The 23,378-nt window shown below is 39.9% G+C and overlaps 1 protein-coding gene and 1 pseudogene across 1 annotated transcript in view; one reads left to right on the top strand and one right to left on the bottom strand.

The window, feature by feature from the left end:
* NRG1 (neuregulin 1) overlaps positions 1–23,378 on the top strand; it is a 1,019,883-nt gene that overhangs the window by 633,650 nt on the left and 362,855 nt on the right. The gene's annotated exons all lie outside the window — the stretch shown is intronic.
* LOC113628935 (ribonuclease H1 pseudogene) lies at positions 2,537–3,467 on the bottom strand (annotated as a pseudogene).

Here is a 23,378-nt window from a genome sequence, read left to right on the forward strand (position 1 = left end):
CTAAAATCACAATGAATTAAAATTTATACTAAAAAAATACAACCAGTTACTTAAGTTTTAGAGTGTGTTTTGAAATTCTAACTATAATATCAATGTCATTGTCTGCTATCATGTAGCATATGTATAGATTTGGGGCATATACTAGGTGAAATCGTTTTCTGTGTTAAACTAGATTGAGATACAACCACTGTCTATAACATACCTTTTATGGGACTATGCACTCCAAGGTAAAACAAGTATTTTAATAGTCACGTTTTAAATATATCCAGTTCATATGTTGTACTACTTCTGTTTTCCAAAGATGGCTAACTTGGGGGGATTGGGAGGGGAAAAATAATGGTTCAAAAAAGGCCACCAGACTTTTGTTTGGAGCAAGGTCCAAATCTTATGCATCTTTGTATCCCAGCAAAGTGCATTTAGTAGGTGTTAAATGACGCTGTGTAGGACATATGAGTTAGTGAGTGAACCAAGTAAGCGTAAAAGGTATTGATATTCCCTGTTCTGAATTCCCCCAGTCGAAAAATACCCATTAGCTCCCTTTTATATTGATGATATTTATGAAGTACCATCAAGATACCTTTAGGCATTCTATTTCAAAGATACGTTGTGAATCGGAGTCCCATTGATCTACTTCTGTGTTTCATCTTTTAATGGCTCTGCCTCCCTAGGGACAGGACATATCTTGGCAGGCAACATGGACATGCAAATTTCTCACTGCCCCTTAATAATCTGTCTTTATGGAAAATCATTGAACTTACGACTACATTTTCTAAACAGTTTTTTCTCCAGATTATGATACCAGACATTCCTAATTTATAATAGGGGACTGTACAGACTGAAAAGAAAAGAATAAATCGGAGAACTGGTCCACTCTGAAGAGTCTTTGAGGTACCACACATGGTATGCATAAAGGGATAGTTACACATGGTATGCATAAAGGGATAGTTCCTTATCCTCTTTTTTTTTTTTTTTTTTTAATGTCTCCTTGCACTTCTTTTGGAAACTTCACGGAATATTTCTAGATAACGAGGGCTAGAAGTGAGGGGTAGGACAAGGTACTAAAAAATACGAGAAAGAGAGGTCCTAGGTTTCCTGTAAGATACATATGCGATGGTTATATGAGTGAAGTGCTCTTTCTATGTGAAATAAGCGGTGTTTGGAGGTAGCGAAGGAATAGACAGGTAAGCCCTGGAGGTGTTCAGCTGCCAGTCTCACGTGAAGCTCTAACTGGTGGTCTTTGGTGACCCCTGGACTGACCGGGTGGTAGCTGCTGGTCACAAGCTCCACCAGGGCTGCTGGTCCATGTTGGCTTTCCTCCTCAGCCATTTCCTTTCTGATTCTCCTCCTTCCCAGGACTCATCTCCTTGCAGTGACAGGATTGAGGCTCTGAAGATGCACATCTCCTTTCAAAATGGATGTGATAAACAGATGTCTTTCTTTTTTTAAAAGAATTATTGAATGAAACATTCCTTAAATTCTACACTGCTTTACAATTTTCAAAAGTTTCACACAGGGGCTTCCCTGGTGGCGCAGTGGTTGAGAGTCTGCCTGCCGATGCAGGGGACACGGGTTTGTGCCCCAGTCTGGGAAGATCCCACATGCTGCGGAGCGGCTGGGCCCGTGAGCCATGGCCGCTGAGCCTGCGCATCTGGAGCCTGTGCTCTGCAACGGGAGAGGCCATAGCAGTGAGAGGCCCGCTTACCGCCCAAAAAAAAAAAAGTCTGAGAAGGAGACTTGGGTTCTAATCCTGGATGTAAGAGTATTTACCCTTTCTAGGCCACTGTTTCCTCATCTGTAAAATAAGAAACACTAATGACTATTTAAATTGTGTCTTAGTATGCTATATAGTAATAGAACTAATATAGCACTGTATTATAATAAATAACTGTTAGAGCCCCTTTGATTTTATCATGTGTGTCTTCCTTGAGGGCAGTGACCACATCTTTCTAGATAAGCACTCTGTCCTCACCACTCAGCACTGTACCTTTTCCTTAGCAGATGCTCAGTAAATATTTATTGAATCAATGTTGTTTGTGTTCAAAGAGAATGTTTAACCTCTTACTGTCTCAGTTCCCTCCTCCCATTTCGTGGTCGCACGTCCACTCTTAGTAAATTGACGTACCCTGAGCTCTGTTTCCAGGAGTGTAAAAAATAAGTTTTTCTTTTGATCCTGGGACATGTTCACTCAGATTTTTAGAAAAATCATTTTATATTGATTAATGCATCCCAGGTTAGACTTCCCATGCTCACATTCACACATACACATAATTTATTTCTTCTCTCCTTCCTTACCTGATGATGCTAAAATAGGTAACAGACTCCTTCCTTCTTCCCCAGGAATTCTTAACTAAGGGAACATGAAACCCTTGGGAAGAGTTGTGGCAGGGCTTGTGAAACCCATAGATGGGTTTTTTTGTTTTCTTTTGTTTTGCCCATCAACTGCAGTGGTCCAGCCTATAGTTTTATTTTTCACACCAGTAAGTAAAGGTGACAGACAGCCACTGGCTCAAGTTTTTCCAAGAATTAAAGGACCTGGTCAGTCTTCAGGTTGCTTCGCACCTTGTCTTGCTAATCCGTCAGCTTCTTCATTGCCTATAAATCCCGAATGTCCAGGAACATGCATCCACTGAATGTCCATGCCCTGGACAAGCCTGTCCAGTTCCACGAAGTCCTCTTTGTTGATCACCTCCTTCCCTGTGCTTGTCCTGCATCCATTCTTCTTCCAGCCTGACACCCAATTAGTGATGCCATTGATAGTAAACATGCTGTCCGTGTAGAGAACCAACTTACTGATGTTCTGAGCCTTCGCTCGTTCGATGGCTCTGCAGGCTGCATGAATCTGTTCTTTGGTTTGTTTGTCACCCAGGGAGTCTAATTCCTACGTTTAAAGGATGGCCTGGCCCCCAGTAAACACCGATTCCTGCTCGAGCCCCCCTCCGCCCATCACTGGAGCAGCAGCCGTCCTTGTAGATGATGACAGATTCCCCCATCTAAGAAAATGTGTCTTTGCTCACTGAAGGCAGCATGCTTTGCACACAGCTCTGCGTTTTCACCTTCACCTTCATCCAAGGGCTCACAAAGTCACCTGTTTGCTTTCACTAGTGATTCTTGTACGCGTTTATTTTTCTGCCCTTCTGAACCACCAGGGTTTGTATGAAATGTGTGTGCCTTTTTATGGAAAGTGGATTTTTTTTTTTTTTACTAGATTCTCTAAGGGTCCTTTGACCCATAAAAGGTGAAGATCCACTCTACTAAACGAGTAAGGTCTAGTCATTTAGAAAAGCCTGCAATCTCCCCTCTGTGGTTGCCTCAGTGTCTTTAAAAAATGTTTCCAAGATGATAAAGAAACCCACTTTACATCTTATAATTCCACCCTGTAGCAAGACCAGCTTACAGAAGTGCCTTAAAGCTTCCATCTCTCCATCTGAGGGTCCCCCACTCCTACCCACCCAGGCCAGGAAGCCCATGATTCCTATCACTAGGCAACATCCTCTTTACATTAACATGAGCTACCTGTCTTGCTACCTTGACACTGGACAAGTAGATTGCCCTCACATATATCATGACTTGTGGGAAGGTGGTATTTTTACCACAGTGAACTTGGGGTATACAGTGCATGTCAAGGTCACTGGCCTTAGCAAAACAGAGGCCAATTTTAGGAAACAGATATAAGAGAGATAGAGTGATATAATAGAAGGGACACCAAAGTAATAATCAGGGGCCACCACTGAGACATAACATACTCTAGATATAAAGGAAGTGCTTCAGTTCTTTGGGCTTTATTTTCTCATAGGCCAGGTGGATATTGGACACGATGATCTGCAGTGTCTTCCAGCTTCAATCTCTAAAACTGTGTGATTCTTGTTGGCTGACATTGGACAAGCTAATGGGAAGTTCTAAAGCCTTAAAGATCTCAAGTGTTCTAGCTTACTAGGAAATGGGCGAGAAATTAAACAAATCCAAAATATTGAACGAGTGAAAAGGAGCCATTTTAATGGACAGGAATACCTAATATTGAAAACATCTCTTTTCTTCCAAAATTATAAAAAATATAGCTCAATTCTGATTTTTAAAAAAAGAGTTTCTTAAAATTTTACCAATTTCTGAAATAAACAGATTAGGATAGCCTGGTCCTCCTCTCACCAAAAAAATGATAGTTAAGAATAAAAAACTCGGGCTTCCCTGGTGGTGCAGTGGTTAAGAATCTGCCTGCCAATGCAGGGGACACGGGTTCGAGCCCGGGTCCAGGAAGATCCCACATGCCACGGAGTGACTAAGCCCGTGCGCCACAACTACTGAGCCTGCGCTCTAGAACCCGTGAGCCATAACTACTGAGCCCGCGTGCTACAACTACTGAAGCCCACGCTCCTAGAGCCTGTGCTCCGCAACAAGAGAAGCCACCGCAATGAGAAGCCTGCGTGCCGCAACTGGAGAAAAGCCCTCACACAGTGATGAAGACCGAATGCAGCCAAAAATAAATAATAAATAAATAAAATTAAAAAAGAATAAAAATTTGTAGTGCTATACATGAAAAAATAATATAAAGCTACAGGAAGTAAAATAGCATGATAGAGCAAAACATAGACCAATGAAATAGATTCAAACATCCAAGCTACCAATCATTAACAATTATTGTAATGATAAAGTTATACTAAATTTGTACTTATAATTAAAAGAAAGTAATAATTAAGAGTACAATTAAATAAAATAATGATTTTTAATGTAAAATAATTGTATATGTAAAAAACTATAATAAATTTATAATTATAAAGCTGTAATGTTACAGTTATAATGATATTATTTGACAATTATAATTTATTATAATAATAAAGTAATAATTTACTTATTATAATAATCAATAAAAAGAAAACAAAATGCCCAATAAAAATGGGTACATCAAAAATATATGAATAACTAAAAGCACGAAAAAACATGCCAAACAGCACTTGTGATTAGGGAAATTAAAATTAAAATCAAAATGAGATCATCCTAAACACCTAATTAGAATGGCTAAAATTTAAACGACTGACTATAGTAAGTGTTAGAAAGGATATAGGGAAAGTGGAATCCTCATTCACTGCTGGCAGGAGCATAAAATGGTACAACCACTTAGGAAAACATTTAGGCAGCCATCTTAATAAGTTAAACATAATACTTCCCATATAACCCAGCCATTCCATTCCTAAGTATTTAATTAAGAGAAATGAAAGCATATGTCCACACAAAGAGTTGTACACAAATATTCATAACAGCTTTAGTTTTAAATGGCCACAATTGGAAACATCCCAAATGTCCCTCAGGAGATGATTGTATAAACAAATTGTGTCATGTACATACAATACTAATTACATTATTATTACATTATAATTACATTATTTATTACAACAGTACTAAAAAGGAATGAACTGTTGACATAATGCTACAACATGAATGATACAAAATAATTATGCTGAGTGAAAGAAGACCAAATAGGAGTGCATATTGTGTAATTCATTTATCTAAAATTCCAAAGAAGGCAAACTAGTCTATGCAGAAAGCTGTCTCAGTTGTTGCCTGGAGACAGAGGGTAGGGAGATGCATTTAATCTAATAATTTAAAAGATAAAGAAACTATAGAAAACTATGTACTTATTTATCTGATCTTGAATAGAAAAACCCTTTCTAAGCATAAATTGAAGACAAAATTTTTAAAATAAAAGGATGATTGACTTTATTTATTTATTTTGCGGTACGCGGGCCTCTCACTGCTGTGGCCTCTCCCGTTGCGGAGCACAGGCTCCGGATGCGCAGGCTCAGCGGCCATGGCTCACGGGCCCAGCCGCTCCGCGGCACGTGGGATCCTCCCGGACCGGGGCACGAACCTGCGTCCCCTGCATCGGCAGGCGGACTCTCAACCACTGCGCCACCAGGGAAGCCTTGACTTGATTTATTTTTTAAAAATTTAAAGGTTTATGTTAAAATACATTATAAAATTATAAGTCAGGTAGCAAAGGAGGTGATATTTGCCATAAATATAAAAGGTATATATTAAAAGGTCTTATAAAACAATAATGACTTAATAGAACATCCCCATTGTAAAAGGGCAAATCATATAAACTAGTGTTTCACCCTCCCAAAAGAAAACAGGGAAGGAGGAGGAAGGAAGGAAGGGAAGGAGGGAGGGAAGGAAGGAGGGAGGGAGGGAGGGAGAGAAGGAGGGAGGGAGGGAGAGAAGGAGGGAGGGAGGGAGGGAAGGAGGGAGGGAGGGAAGGAAGAGGAGAAAGAAACAGATTCACAAAACGCTTAGCAAAAAAGAGGTTTTTCTGCCTCTTGGTTGTGTCTTTATAGGTTGTTTTATTTCAACCTTTGTGTTTTTCCATATTTTCGTAGTTCCTACAGTGGACTTGGGTGATCACAAAACAGTCTAGAGAGAGAAGTTTGGTGAACTCAGCAAAGGGTTAATGGTCTTCCAGATGAAGGTGTAGAAGGTTTCTGTTCAAAGGAAGGCAGAGACAAGGGATGTGTGTGTGTGTGTGTGTAAGAGATGCTGAGGAGATTATGATTAGTAGGAGAAAACAGGGCCTTAGAAGTGGAATACAGTCTGGTCCCTCCCAGGCAGTGCCTGACTCCTGTGTGAATCCAGGCTGTCCAAGCGCAATGCCGAGAGTTGGTGGGCACTTCAGAAATGCTTGCTTTATCAGTTGGTGAAAGACATGAAGGGGAAGATTGTATATTGCATTCAAATACATGAAGAGAAATGTTTAAATGTTCACCATAAGTTACATCCCTCATAATCCTCATTTTACAACCCTTGGTTCAAAACACAAGTAGCAATTGGATGTTGACTGTGTAGTCAACATTATTGTCAGGCTATATAAAATCATGAAACATCATCCTGAAATTCAAGGAATTTGGAGTCTAGCTGGGAAAATACACCTCACAGGAAATAATTAGACAGTAAAGTCGTTTCCTTCATTTCATTGTGGGGCAGAATGCATTCTAAAATGAAGAGATTATAACCGTCACAGGAGCACACACTTTCAATATCTAAGAGAAACAATTTTTTGAAGAGAGAACTATTAAGATATTAGGAGGCCTTGAAAATTGCAAGGGGAGGTCTCTTGGTGAAAAGAGCTAACATCCAATAGATTAAGTCAACATGTAAATATGTATTCTTGGAGTCTGCAGTGCTCTCACAGGAATATTCAATGCTGGTTTTTATGACTCTGGTTTAAAATCATGGCAGGGTCTCTCAGTTTAGTGAAGCTGACTTAGGAGGAAGAGAAGCACGATGACGGTGCTCATTGGGGCAACTGAGCTCCAGTCCAAGCCTTGTGAACTTGCTTTCATGCAGCCAGAGGATAGAAATTGCATTGTTCTGTGTCGTGGACCAGAGCATTAGTTACAACTTGTCAGAAGAGAAGAAATAAGTGAGAAAGCAAATAAATGATTTATAAAACTCCTCAGAATACATCATCCCAAACTATGAGCACAACAAAGTACTTAAAACAAGACAGGAGAGCAAGAGAGAAAATAACGTCAGCTGAAAATGAAATGCTAACGTTTTAAAACAGTGATGAACATTCAAGAATGTCCATAATATATCGTCTTCCACTCACTTTCTGTCTTCACCATAAATAGACATGAGTTAACGTATGTTTGAAGATTCATTTCCCTTTTATTGAGTTCACTCAACAGAAGGTCTTTTTCCAGCATGTCCTGCTTTTATAAACCAAGATCTAATTTGACATGATTACGTAATTGTGTGGCCGTTTGTGCCCTTCCTCCTCTTTCTCCTTTCTACAAGGCAGAGAGTCTCTTTCTTCCTAGCGCCTTATAGAATATGTTCATTCGCTTAATAACAATAATAGTTTTCTCACAACTAGTTCATCTATTTACTAAATTGTTATTAAGGACCTATTAGTTGGCAGCCACTGTGCCAGGCGTTGGGAATAGAAAAATGGATAAAACACATCCCCTTCCTTGGAGCTTTCAGCCGAGTGGGAGATTCAGAAAATTAAACAGATAATTTAAAAAGAGGTGTGAAGTGTACACAGAAAGGTGTGGCAGACTGCCAGTTACCTACCCCAGCATAACATCTCCCCAGTTTTCGTTAGAAACAGAACGCTTTAATTGTACTCGATTAGAAAACCAAAACTTCCAGCCTCTCCTGTAGCTAGATGTGGCTCTATGACTGAGTTCTGGCCAATGAGATACAAGCATAAGTAAGTATTCAGTGAAATTTCCAAGAGGACTCCTTAAAAGGAAATGACTAAGCCAGAAGAAGGATCCTTTTAGCTTTCCTCCCTTCCAAGAAGGCTAATGAAACAGCTGGAGCGACAGCAGCAATTCTGGATTATGAAGTAACCTTGAGAATACTAGGAGGTCAGGATTCTCGTGATTGTGGAACCAGGATATCAGCCCCAGACAGCCTCCAGCGGACTTCTTTTACATGGGAGAATAAACCTTTGTGCATTTAAGCCACTGTGGTTGGATCTGTGACCACTGCAGCCCAAAATAATACTCACTGATGGAATGATACTTAAGAAAAATCATGGGAGCAGCTCCCCACTCTGCCTCTGGGAGAGAAGTCAGAGACAGTGTTCCCGTAGGAGTCACATTTGATCTGAGTATTAAGGGACAAACGAATGAGGAAGGTGTGGAAAAGTGTTTAAGGAAGAAGAAATACCAAGTGAAGATCTGAACTGGAAAGGAACTATCTACAAGATACTAAAGAAGGTTGGCATAACAGGAGTAGAGTGAATTAAGAAGAACCCGGCAGGAGATAAATCTCAAAATCTCATAGATGCTCCATTTTGCAGAGATCATCCTAAAGGTATTCATAGGTGGCTGCAGAACAGAGGTCTAACAGTAGAGGCATAAATTTGGGATATATGAACATATAGGTGGTTTCTAAAGCCTTGGGAATTAATGAGGTCACCCAGGGAGAGTGTTTAAAGTCAGAAGAGGGCCTCAAAACAACAATGAGGTATCACCTCACACCGGTCAGAATGGCCGTCATCAAAAATTCTACAAATAACATATGCTGGAGAGGGTGTGGAGAGAAGGGAACCCTCCCACACTGTGGGTGGGAATGTAACTTAGTGCAGCCACTATGGAGAACAGCGCAGAGTTCCTCAAAAAGCTAAAAATAGAACTACCACATGATCCAGCAAGTCCATTCCTGGATATATATCTGAAAAACAAAAACACTAATTCAAAAAGATACATTCACCCCAATGTTCGTTCATAGCAGCACTATTTACAGTAGCCAAGACATGGAAACAACCTAAGTGTCCGTCAACAGATGAATGGATAAAGAAGATGTGGTATATATATGCTACTCAGCCATAAAAAAGAATGATGTTTGGCCATTGGCAGCAACATGGATGGACCTGGAGAAATTAAGCTTAGTGAAATGTCAGAGAAAAACAAATACTGTATGATATCACTTTTATGTGGAATCTAAAAAATAATACAGTTGAATATATATATGCAAAACAGAAACAGACTCACAAATAGAGAAAACAGACTAGTGGTTACCAAAGAGGAGAGGGAAGTGGGGAGGGGAATATTAGGGGTATGGGATTAAGAGATACAAACTACTATTTATAAAATAGATAAGCACCAAGTATATATTGTACAGTACAGGGAATTATAACCATTATCTGGTAATAACTTTTAGTGGAGTATAATCTGTAAAAATAATGAATCACTATGCTGTACACCTGAAACTAATGTAATATTGTAAATCAACTATGCTTCAATATAAAAATAATTAAATAAAATTAGAAGAGGACCAAGGACAGAACCCGATATCAAACAATTAAAGACTGAGTGAAGGAGAGAGTCCCCATCTTCTGTTTAAAAAAGAGAGAGAGAGGATATCAGCATATTTCAGTTTCACAAAATCTAAGAAATCACTGGGGCAGAGGGCAGAGGTGAGATGGGCTTCCTTTTGTTTCTAGGCTGAAGGAACTATTGATATAAGATTTCAGGGAGGGTAAACAGCCCTCTTTTCACTTGCCTTGCTGGAGAGTCTGGTGGGTGGAAGATGAATTAAGAAAATATTTACAAACAGGATGAGCCTACATAAGCGTCTAAGATCCTCAGGTTCATTATCTGTAAAACGGGGATCATAGTGCTTACCTTGTAGCCCGGTGCGAAGATAAAATAAGAGATGGAAACGGGTATATAACTAGGTGAGGAAACCATGTCATCGTGATTCATTCACCCTTGGAGGCTGATGGAAACTTACATTGAAACTTACGTTGAAATTTACATTGAAACTTACATTGAAAATTATCACCTATGCGAGGGACCTTAGTTTGTCAACTTCTTGACAATTAGTAGTATATATATTTTTTAATTTTCAAGAATTTTTATATTCCTATGCATGGACTAGTATTGCCCTATCACAGATTAACCTAGAAGGACAGAGGTCCTTGTGCTCTGAGGATTTACCATGAAGTCAATGAAGTCTAAACTACAGAATCCTCCCTTACATGGCCTTTTCCAGGAATCCAAGGCAAGGAGTCCTAGCTGTGTGTTCACATGGTTACACAGTTATGTAAAATTTGCAAGATAATGCCATTAAACTACAATTCATTAAGACCACGGTCTCTTTCCATTCTGATTTTCCCTCCAAAATATTCTCCTATGTGTAGGTGGAGTTGGAAGGGCCCTGGGCATTTTGGAATGCAACTGAGGGAAAATTGAGTTGGAGATACATTTATTTGGTGCTTAGTGTGATGTCTACTATTTCAAGGTATCTCAGAGTAGGAAATGCTTCCAGAAATATGCTAAAACCCACTGTGCTGACTCACATGGCATCATGTCAAGAAGATGCAAGGCCAGAGATTGTATTGTGAATGAATGTGTCCTTGTGTGCCAGGCAACAGTGGGATGTGAACCATGACAGGACAAGTCGTGAAATGTATGGAGCCAGAAGCTAGCCCGTGGAAAATTCTACCAGACATCTGACGTGTGGAATTACGACCAGAGGATTCAGTTCCATGGATATCTAGTCAAAATGGAAATTCTATTCTGTCAAGAATATCCATAATAAGTCAGTGAATGCAATTATACATTCACCAAATTGGTTTTTTCTTTTGCAATGGGAATTGCAAGAGATTAAATTCATCAGAATTTGATGCTTGTAGGGCACAAACCTGTAATAGTGCCATAAACTGTGAGTGTCTGTAACAAGTAATATAGGAAGAAAATATAATAGAGGTTTTCTGAAATTTGACAACCCTAAAAATTTATAGGGCCTTGTGAAAATAAGTTGTGAAGTTGAAAGAAGCTCATTTAATTATTAATAATAAAGAAAAACAAATTTAAATCAATCATGTTAAAGACTGACTCTCATTTTTCCCTATAGAAAAAACATATTACAAAATTATTGTCAGGTGAAGAGAGAATTAAAAAATATTTAGGGAGAAAAATATAAATGTGTATCAGGCAGTTCATTGTTTTTGTGAATTTTATCATGTGTGTGGTTTTGTCAGATTTTTAGATTTTGTAATTGGTGGATTTTCTTTTATTATTTTAAATAAGTATGCACTCTTGTCCCTCATAATTGGTATTTATAATTTTGCATTCTTCTTCGTAGTTCTTGAAATGATATGCAGCTCACGCCCTACAAAACCTAAACCAGTGTGTTCCTTTGTGCTGACTGACGTTCTGTTGTTTGCCCGCAGCAAGGCCCAGGTCCTCTCCTGACAGTACCCCTGGGTTCCCTCAACCATACCCAAGGACTCAGCAGTTAATGATATGAGCAGCCTGCCTTCAGTTCCAGATGGTTGGAATAGAAAACAAAGCCTACATGCCAGAAACATGGGGGTTTGACTGATGACTGGGGCGTAAAGCTGGCTCTTGGCACCTCTGTGACATATGCAAGAACTAAAAGCACCGAACTTCAGAGAGTCCCAGATTTGGTCTTAGCTCTGCCACCAGGTGTATGGCCTTAAAAAAATGACTTTAACTGCCTTGAGTTTCAAGGTCCTTATGGATTCCATAGACCATTGCATACGTAGGGTGAGGGCAAAGCTTGTGTACATAAAAACATGCTGTATTGTATGGGGCTCTTCAGATGTAAAATCTGATTGACCTTCCTCTTCTCCGCCATTGCCAAGGAGTTAAGGACTTACTGCCACTCACTTACCCTTATTTTGGAGAGACTGGTGCATACCCTGAATGGGCAGGTGGCACGGTACCATTTTGGAATGCTGTTTTTGAAATGTGTTTGGCATTTCTTAAGCAGAGGGGCCAGGTTTAATGAGGGAGGAGGTGGAGAAGGGTGACCAGTGGTGGCCCGAGTCTTCTCTGACCTTGAACTTGAATATCCCATCGATTCAAGCAGAAGGGCTGCATGTACCCAGAAGCCACTTACATAATGGGCTGTGCAGTAAGCAACACGTGTGTTATTGTGCTCACATATGGTGTAGCGGTACCAAGCCTTCATCCCTCACAGCCCCATACAGCACATTCCGTGAAAATTCTCCTTGTAATGTTAGTTTCTCATCCCATTGCAGGCCCAGTGATACTGATACATCTCTTACTGATGAACATCCTCCAAAACTGTCCGGTTGTCTGTCCCTCCTTTTGGTCCAGCTCTGGCCCCAACGTTTGTCTTGACTTACTTGGCTGCTTTACCTAAGTGATTCCAGACTTCTCCTTAAGTAGCCTTAGGGACCCTGAGATAGTTGCCACATCCCTCCTCTTTCAGGGCTCACAACCCTTAAATGGGTTTCCACTGGTCTTGGGGCAAAATCCAAACTCAAAATCTTAACATAGCCTTCAAGGCCCTGCATGGTCTTGCCAATACCTAATTCTCCAGCTCCATCGCAAGCTGCCCTTCCTCTCAGTCTGTGCTCCATTCCTGCTGCCCTGCTTCCCTCTCCAAGCCCTTCCCTCACTTCACTCAGGCTGCTTTCCGTGCCTAAGAGGCGTCCTATGTCCCATCACAAAGCTACCTCCCACTCACCCTCCAGATATCAACCAGCTCAAATACCACTTTCTTGGGGATGTCTGCCCTGGCGATAACCCCCTCCTGATTTGGTTCAAGTCCCCATTCTAACCCACTATAGATCGAACTATATTGAATTGCTGGTATTATGTCATTTTGACCTACAAAACCATCACTAACATATGGTTCTTACAGCTCCCTGTGTGTCATAGCCCTCATCATAATTGTTATTACGTAATTACTTGAGTATTTGATTAATATCTGACTCCCTGATGGATTATAAACTCTGGGAAAGTAGACATCGCGTTTGTTGTGTCTATTGCTATTCAGCACATAATAAATACCACCCAGTAAATATTTACTGAATAATATTTACTCAACAGCACAGATAACTTTTTACATTTTCCACACTCATGATATGCACAGAACATGCAATGTCGTGAAGAAGTGTTATTCTTCCAAGTAGGTTTTTATTGCTTTATTTTTTTAAGGCTTTAGGCATGAGATGTCATTATCTAATATTTTGCAATGCACTTTGTGGTACTTTGGCTCTAATGCTCTTTGTATGGTTATGATACTGCACTGTGTCTGTGAAATACATTCTGGGTGCACCATGAGCTACTGGGACAAGCGCGATCTTTTAAGTTTCCTCTTCTGCCAAGAGAAATCTCAAGTAAAGAGTCTCTCCTAAAGAATAGTGGAAGTTTTCACAATCTCGTGCCAAGTAAACACTCTCAGATTACAAAGCAGAGGATCTTGCAAAATACTTGAAAAGATGCAGTCTGTGAAGCAGAAGTGGTACAGATGTCATGGAAGATCTAGTGAAAAATCAGAAATGATGGAATCTAGAAAAATGGTACAGATGAACCTATTTGCAAAGCAGAAATAGAGACACAGATGTAGAGAACAAACGTATGGATACCAAGATGGGGAAGGGGAGGGCAGGATGAATTGGGAGATGGGGATTGACATATATACACTACTATGTATAAAATAGATAACTAATGAGAACCTGCTGTATAGCACAGGGAACTCTACTCAATGCTCTGTGGTGACCTAAATGGGAAGGAAATCCCAAAAAGAGGGGATATATGTATGCATATAGCTGATTCACGTCGCTGTGCAGTGGAAACTAGCACAATATCATAAAGCAGCTATACCTCAATTTAAAAAAAAAGAAATGATGTTAGAACAAATTTAACTCTTTTCTAAGACAGCAAAGGCACTTCATGTGTAACAGTTGCTCATGAGGACGTCCGGAGCACTCAAAGCCCTGCTTTCTAGAGGAGGAAGCCCGGCAGGTCTTCAACCAGAGCAGAGGGGCTCTCATTAGCCCAATCAAGGACCCCATGAGCCCCCGCCCGTCCTCTCACACGGTGGGTGTGCAATTAACTCTGCCCACGCTGTTGGGACTTCAGTCCATTAGTCTGAGTGAATCCTGATTGTTTGTATTCCTCTCGGCCCGTCATAAACATATGCCTCATCGTCTGAATCTTCACACTTTTTCCATATTGTAAAAATGTCTTCTCAAAGTCTCATTACAAGCTGACAAGCGATGCTTGGTTAAGAACAATGGAGATGACATTGAGCAGAGCTCCCTGTGCTATATAGTAAGTCCTTGTTGGGTATCTATTTTAAATATAGCAGTGTGTACATGTCGATCCCAAACTGCCTAGCTATCCCCACCACCACCATCCTTCCCTGTCCTCCATCGCCGACCCTGTAACCATAAGTTTGTTCTCTAAGTCTGTGAGTCTGTTTCTGTTTTGTAAATAAGTTCATTTACAACTTATTTGTCAAAACTGTTTTGTAAAAAAGTATCATTTCTTTTTAGCTTCTGCATATAAGCAATATCATACGATGTTTCTCTTTCTCTGCCTGACTTAACTTCACTCAATATTGTTATAACCTAAATGGGAAAAGATTTTGAAAAAGAAGAGTTACATGTATATGTATAACTGAATCACTCTGCTGTACACCTGAAACTAACACAACATTGTTAATCAACTCTACTCCAATATAAAATAAAAAGTTTTAAAAAAACAACAGTGGAGATGATATTCAGGTCAACAACCAGCTTCTCAGGGCTCCCGTTCTCCCCACCTCCCTGCATTGCTATGGGCATCCTTTGAAATAATGGCTGTGTAAGTGACCCAAAATGCATCGATCAGCACACAAACACAAGGGCTTCTTGTAACTCATCCCCTGAAGAATTTCCTTCCACTCTGAAGAGATTTACTTACATATGGTTATAAAACTTAGAAAACTGGTGTAATTTCTCTAATGGGAGCTCTAGGCTCCAAGTCCGTAGTCCTGGAGTCTTTTCATAGATGGATAAATTTTATGATAAATAACACAACTTCGTTGCTAACGTAGCTTTCCCACTAGCCAGATAGACCTTTATTGGAACAAGATTAGCAAAGAGCATTTTAGCAAATGATAAAAAAAGATCTCCTTCTCTGTCTCTCTGTCTCTGTTCATCTTTGTCTCTCTTTCCCCAAGCCCTTCAAATGAGTCCCAAATGTAGAATTCAGTTATAAAAAAAGATAAAAAATAAACTATAGCAGAACATAGATCAATGATTGCCAGGGACTGGGGTGAGGTGACCACAAAAGGGAATAAGGAAACTATAGAGAGTTATGGAACTTTTCTATATTTTGATTTTGAAAGTTACACAGCTGTACACGTTAATCTTGCAGAACTGCACACCAAAAATGGTGAATTTCACTGTAAATGTAAATTTTTTAAAAAAATGGAACAAAAAGAAGTACCTATAATCCCACCAGCCAGTAGCACCTATAATGCTATTATCACTTTGGCATCCTTCTGACTGGTCTTTTTTGTTGGTGATGTTGTTTTTAAAATGCAGTAATGATCATACAATACACATGTATACCTATATGTGTGCATAGATTGATTGATTGAAAAAAATAAACTTTCAAACAAAAAATAGTTAATTCATGCAATTTGTACAAAAGCCCAAGAAAACATACTATGAAAAGTCTCCTCTCATCCTTTCCTTAAGCACCTGGTTCCCTTCCAGGTTTTTTTCTAAACTTTTTATTGTGTAAAATAACATAACATAAAATTTACTATCTTACCTGTTTTCAGGACAGTTCAGTGGCATTAAATATATTCATAATGCTTTGAAGCATCCCCACCATCCATCTCCATTGTTCTTTCGTCTTATAAAACTCAAATTCTATCCCCATTAACAAGAATTACCCGTTCCCCTTCTCCACCCCCAACCCCTGGAAACCACCATTCTACTTTCTCTCTCTATGATTTTTGACTACTCTGAGTATCTTATATAAGTGGAATCATACATTATTCGTCTTTTTGTGACTGCCTTATTTTATTTAGCATAATGTCCTCAAGGTTTCTCCGTGTTGTAGGGTATATCAGGATTTCCTCCTTTTTAAAGGCTAAATAATATTCCATTGTGTGTGTGTGGAATATTATTTAGCCTTTAAAAGGGAGGGGAAAATATATATATATACCAAATTGTGCTTATTCCTTTCCAGTTTATATATATATATAATACCTATATGTATATACCAAATTGTGCTTATTCCCTTCCAGTTTTTATATCTTTCCCGAGATAATCTATGCATGTGCAAGATAAAAGATAAAATTTAAAAAGACACTAAGTTCATACTTCTACATCCTGCTTTTTTTCACTTAACAAAACATTTTGGAGATTGTTCCAAATCACACATACATAGTTTTTTTTATTATTTTTAGTGCACGGTATTTCGATATTTTCATGTTTGGGTGTGCTGTATTTTATTGTATTGTTTTGGTAACTATCTGAGTGGTTTCAGTCTTCTCCTAGTACAAACAATTTGCAATGAATATCCTTGTACTTGTAACCTTATCCTTGTACTTGTAACCTTTTTTTTTTTTTAATGTGGGTTAGCATACCTGTGGAACTTCTCAGAATTGGAATTGTGAGGTGTAAGTCTGCATTTAAAAATTTGATAGATAAGGCTAAATTGCCCTCTTTAGACTTACCAAGTTTTACTCTAACCAGTAATGTATGAGAATGCCTGTTCCTGCATTGTGTGTTACCAAATTTTTTTTTTTTTTTTTTTTACGGTATGCGGGCCTCTCACTGTTGTGGCCTCTCCCGTTGCGGACACAGGCTCCGGACACGCAGGCTCAGCGGCCATGGCTCACGGGCCCAGCTGCTCCGCGGCATGTGGGATCTTCCTGGACTGGGGCACGAACCCGTGTCCCCTGCATCGGCAGGCAGACTCTCAACCACTGCGCCACCAGGGAAGCCCACCAAACTTTTAATATTTGACCAACTAAATGAGAAGTGGCATCTCACAAACATTTCAATTTGTATTCCTCTTGCTGTGACTGATTTCAAGCTTCTTTTCACATGTTCAACAGTGAAATGTGTCTTCTTTCCTTTGAACTGCCTCTTTTCTCTTTTTTTTTAAATTTTTGGCTATGTTGGGTCTCCGTTGCTGCATGTGGGCTTTCTCTAGTTGCGGCGAGCAGGGGCTACTCTTCGTTGCGGTGTGCTGGCTTCTCATTGCAGTGGCTTCTCTTGTTGTGGAGCATGGGCTCTAGGCGCACAGGGTTCAGTAGTTGCAGCACACAGACTCAGTAGTTGTGGCTCGCGGGCTCTAGAGTGCAGGCTCAGTAGTTGTGGCGCGTGGGCTTAGTTGCTCCGCAGCATGTGGGACCTTCCCGGACCAGGGCTCGAACCCGTGTCCCCTGCATTGGCAGGCAGATTCTTAACCACTGAGCCACGAGGGAAGTCCCTGAACTGCCTCTTGATAGCCTTGGTTCATTTTCTATTTGATAGATAGCCTCTTTCTTATTGATTAGAGGATGTTTTTGTATAGACTAGAAAAATTAGCCCTTTTCACCACAATAAGTTGCATATATTTTGTAGTTGTTTGTTTGCCACTTGCCTCATGTCTTTATTTGGATTTTTTTTGACTTGCATCTTTTATTTAGTATTTATGTGGTTGGATTTGTCATTCTTCATACATGGCCTTTTCCACTCCAATATTATTTAGAAAAAGAAATATCTCTGAAATAATGAATTCTTGTACTTTTATGATTTCTTTTTTTATTCTGCTTTTTGACCCATCTTGATTTTGTTTGGTTATAAAAATGAGGTAGATTTTCAACATTTTTATTCCTCTAGATCATGAGTCAGCAAACTTTTCTATAAATGGCTAAATAGTAAACAACATGGTCTTGGGTGGCTACTCAGCTCTGTCATTGTAGTGAAAAAGTAGCCACAGATAACTCATAAACATATGGGCATAGCTGAATTCCAATAAAGCCTGTATATAGCAAGAAGCTGGCAGGATTTGGCCAACAAGCTATAGTTTGCTTACCCCTGGTGTGGAAGGCTACTTAATTACTTCAATAACGTTTATTAAATGATTAATTTTTCCTCACTGATATGCCATGGCACGTTTATCATATACTTACATTCTTTTTCACAGGTAGGGCTTTTACAAGACTCTCTGTTTGATTTCATTGTTCTGTCTTTCTACTCATAAGCTCATACCACACTGTTTTGGTCACTATATTTTATATATTTTTTTAATGTCAGATGAGGCCAGCTACTCCTCAAATCTCTTATTTTTCAGAACTTTATGCATTTGACAATTATTAAATGGACTAGAATCTCAGAATACAGCTACGGGCCTATGAGTCATTTTAAAAACACACAACTTCCAATGGAAAAAAAATGGAAAAGCTTATTTTAATTAGGTTAGTTCACAGTCATTTTCTCAGGTGAACAGTAACAACTTCTGAGTAGGGAAGAGAAAGATTGAACTTAATTTCCTCTCCATTAAAAGTATCTCTATTCATTTCTTCACCTACTAATTAATGTAGGGGGTTAAGTGGATGAACTAGAAGATGCCACCCTATTCTAAAAGAGTTGTCAGTTTTGTCTTTCTTGATTTCTTCTTTCTTTCATTCTTCCTGGCTCAATAGATGGTAAATCAAGTTTTTTTTCCTTGTGTATTATAGGTTTCATTCACCCCCCACTCCTACCTTGTCAAATAGTAATTTTAACTATAAAAATAACTGAGCTTACTTTATTTTTATATTGAAATATAGTTGATTTACAATGTTGTGTTAGTTCCAGGTGTACAGCACAGTGATTCATATATATATATATATATATATATATATATATATATATATATATATATTTTATTTTTCAGAGTCTCTTTCCTTATAGATTATTACAGAATATTGAGTAGAGTTCCCTGTGCTATACAGTAGGTCCTTGTTGGTTATCTGTTTTATATATAGTAGTGTGTATATGTTAATCCCAAACTCCTGGTTTATCCCTCCCCACCCTGCTATCCCCTTTGGTAACCATAGGGTTGTTTTCTGTGTCTGTGGGTTTATTTCTGTTTTGTAAATAAGTTCATTTGTATCTTTTTTTTAGATTCCACATATAAGCAATATCACATGATATTTGTCTTTCACTGTCTGACTTACTTCACTTACTGAGATAATCTCTATGGCCGTGCATGTTGCTGCAAATGGTATTATTTCATTTTTTATGAGTGAGGAATAGTCCATTGTGTGTGTGTGTATGTATATGTGTATGTGTGTATATGACATGAGCTTACTTTAGAAAATTTGGAAACTATAGAGAGATGGAAAGGTATAGAAAGGTATGATAGAGATCATTAAAATCACCCCTTAACATGGCCCTCAGAGATTCCTGTTAGGATTCTTCTGTATCTTATTCTCTTTTGTATACACTTGTAACATGCATGTTTGTGAGAGACATATGCAGACACGCAGACAATCCAGAGTGAAATCTCCTATGCTGCTTTTTCCATGTGTTACTCTATCATGTCATTGACTATTTTGAAAGACTGGCAGGGTTCCCAGGAAGAAATGGATCAAGTCTTTTGTCCTTAAAAAGTGAACTTCGAGTTTCCATGGACGTGAGGCTGTGCCCTCTTCACTGCTTATTTTTCAGGCTTTGGTTTTTCTTTCTGAGGAGCTGTGTTCTCTCTTCCCCTTGCTGCGGGGCTGCTTCCCCTCTCAGTCATTGCCTGTGAGGTGAGGGGTCGGGGCAGAACCTGGATGAGAAAGAAAGCATCTTGCCAGCACTCAAGGTCTCCTGTTTTTTGCCATGTTTGCCCCCTGGCATTTCTCTCAGCCTCTTCCTGTGCTTTTGCCAACCTTTATAAAGAACAATCCTACTTTGGAAAGTCACTGTGATACTGACTGCTGAGAGTAAGGATGTAGAAGAGGGCTATTCTCTCCTGGAACCTGATCAGGTGGCTGGGTTGCTGAACTGCTATATTCTTCAGGTCTCCACTCTCTCTTGCACAACCAGGGGCCTTGAGGGTATCTTGAGAAAGTGCCCACATCTGTCCTTTTTGGAAGGAAGATGACGTGAGATGTGAGTTATTTCAGCCACAGGTTGCCTACCATATTTTCTTTCTCTCTTCCTTCCTTCCTTCCTTCCTTCCTTTCTCCTTCTTTCTTTCTTTCTTTCTCTTCCTTCCTTTCTCTTTCTTTCTTTTCTTTTCTTTCTTTCTTTCTTTCTTTCTTTCTTTCTTTCTTTCTTTCTTTCTTTCTTTCTTTTCTTTCTTTTCTTTCTTTCCCTTCCTTCCTTCCTTTCTTCCTCCCTCCCTCTTTCCTCCCTCCCTCCTTCCTTCCTTCCTTCCTTCCTTTTCTTTCTTTTTGCCACTCCATGCAGCATGTGGGATCTTAGTTCCCCGACCAGGGATTGAACCCGTGCCCCCTGCTTTGGGAACACGGAGTCTTAACCACTGGACTGCCAGGGAAGTCCCTGCCATATTTTCAAATTTCAGAATAACTTTCTGTTTAACCAATGCTGATACAGTAATGCTGGTAAAATCCATTCCCCCTAATTTCTTTGTCAGATGAAATTTTAGATTCCCACCCAGAAGTGGTTTTCTGACATAAAAAAAAGCTTATCTTTGTAACATATCAGAATGGAACTATGACGAAGTTTTACTTCTTTCAAAACTTAAGGAAGAAGTAAAGGTTACGAGGACTTACCTAAACAGAACTGAGGGGCTCTGACCCCAAAGCAGGGGACAAATGACAGGTGTAGGGGACAGACACCAAGAGTGAAGATCAAGAGGCAAAATGGGGCTTCCCTGGTGGCGCAGTGGTTGAGAGTCCGCCTGCCGATGCAGGGGACGCGTGTTCGTGCCCCGGTCCGGGAAGATCCCACATGTCGCGGAGCGCCTGGGCCCGTGAGCCGTGGCCACTGAGCCTGCGCGTCCGGAGCCTGTGCTCCGCAGCGGGAGAGGCCACGGCGGTGAGAGGCCCGCCTACCGCAAAAAAAAAAAAAAATTTAAAAAAAAGAGGAAAAATGAATTGAAAGACGAGGGAGACTGAAAAGTTTTGGTTCCGAGGAAAGAAGGAAAAAAGGACATGTCTTGGCAAATGGCAACAGATAAAAGCATCACCTTGCTCTGGTGAGTGGAAATATTTTTAGGAGTTTTTGTTGATGTTAGTATGATCTTGTTTTTTTTCTTCTTCTTCTTCTTTTTTTAAGTGAGCTTGAAAATCAAGGAGTGAGTAGGAGGGGAAACCAAAGACCTGGTAAAAATATTTTTAGAACAAATTCGGAGAAGAATACACATAGGTTTAAAACATGTATTCTGTGCAAATAATGGTACACATTTGAAAATGGCGAAAAAAATAAGTGGCACGTAATGTATCCAAGCCATGTTGGTAGCAAATGAAGTGTTACAAGAGCAAATGATACTCTGCAGAGCTGAGAGCATGACACTCGACTTCAGTCATTTGAATGGCTCTTCTACAAAAAGGATTGAGAAAAGGAAGATCCAGGACCCATAGGTGTGCTGCATATGTTACGGTTCAATAGAAGCAGGTATCATCAGTGTGTCATTACATGCTTTCGTTACTGTTATTGTCTTAAATAATTAACACTGCCAACAATGAAAGGGGGTGCTTTGGGGACTAGTGAGATTCCTTGTGTTGGAATTGTTCTAGCAACGTTTGGATGAGCATCAGACAGAGACGCCATAAGGGGGCTTCCTGCACTGGGACACATGACCTTCTCAAGGTTCCTCCCGATGCCAGCATTCTGTGCTTAGGTGATCTTTGGATTGAGCTTTACACAATAAGGAATTCTTACCCTAGTAGGATGATTTTCTAAAAGAAGGGCTCAATAAATCATCACCAATTTTGATAGAGACTGATATTTTTGTACCCAATATCTATTCCCCACAGCTTTCTTGCAAACCAGACCTTGGTTTTATGGGGGCAACATCGTACTCAGGTTAAAAACATGACATTTCTCAACTTCTGCTGCAGATCGGGATGGTCAAGGGACTAGGTTCCTAGCCAAAGACATATAAGTGAGAGTTAGGAGAAACTTCGGGGATTCCTGAAGAAGGAAGACTGAGTATATTGATGTGAAGATTATCCCTCATCTCCCTCCCATTCTCCTTCTACTCACCTAGATCAGGATCCTAGGCCATGCTGGAACCATGAAGCAACTTTAAAGATGCAGCTTTTAACTTGACTTCTTCATCCTGCATCTTAGCAGGACTTGGTCTTAGAGTTCATTGTGGAGTCAGCATACCAACCCCAGACTGCCTCCAGACTTCTCACTCTGGTAGAAAAATTAAAACCATGATTTGTTTAAGTCTCTGTTTTGAGTCTCTTTGACTTACCGCTGAACACAATATACCGATAAAGGAGAGATACTGTTTACCAAACATATGATGCTCCTGACTGTACCTTTAACCTGGGTTCTGCTGCTGCCCTACTGTGTATGAAACATTCTCTGCCCTTCCTCCTCTGGCTCACCGATGGATTATGTACCATCACCATGTCAATTTTCAAATTTTACGTAAATAGTTTGCTGCCCAAATCCAGCTGTGCTATTTGGTATGTGTAACCTTTTCCAAAGTCCTATGCCAGGTCAGGTGTGGGGCTGGGAGAAGGAGAGTTGATGGAGAGTGTGGACAAAATAAACAGTCTAAAAAGTTTTCAAAACTTGAACGTAGGTAAAATAGTGCTCACAGTTCTCCACCATCACCTGCATTTGAATTTGGGGAAAATGCAAATGCTTCCTACTTTCACTTCCTCCTAGGACAGGGGGCTGTGAGGATTACCTGCCACCAGAACTGAAGCTTCAGTCACTCACATCCTGGTGTCATTTCCATTGTTTCTACTGGGAAAGGTCAGGTGTCCGCAGGGGCCATAAGCAGAGAGAAACCCATCCCCTGGAAACACAAGTGTAAAGAGGAGGGGGGAAGCAAGTGACAGCAGGTCTCTGTGTTGGATCATTTTCAGGGGAGGCAAGACCACTACATCCTGAGGCTTTCTTTTTGCAAAACGGAAGGTGAAGGACAAACATCTGAAGGAGAAATTAATCTCTGTGAGTAGGTGACAAGCCGTGATAAGCCCTC

This window comes from Aethalodelphis obliquidens, unplaced genomic scaffold (genome assembly GCF_003676395.1).
Source record: "Aethalodelphis obliquidens isolate GAN/ISIS:26980383/991018 unplaced genomic scaffold, ASM367639v1 scaffold25, whole genome shotgun sequence".
Taxonomy (NCBI): domain Eukaryota; kingdom Metazoa; phylum Chordata; class Mammalia; order Artiodactyla; family Delphinidae; genus Aethalodelphis; species Aethalodelphis obliquidens.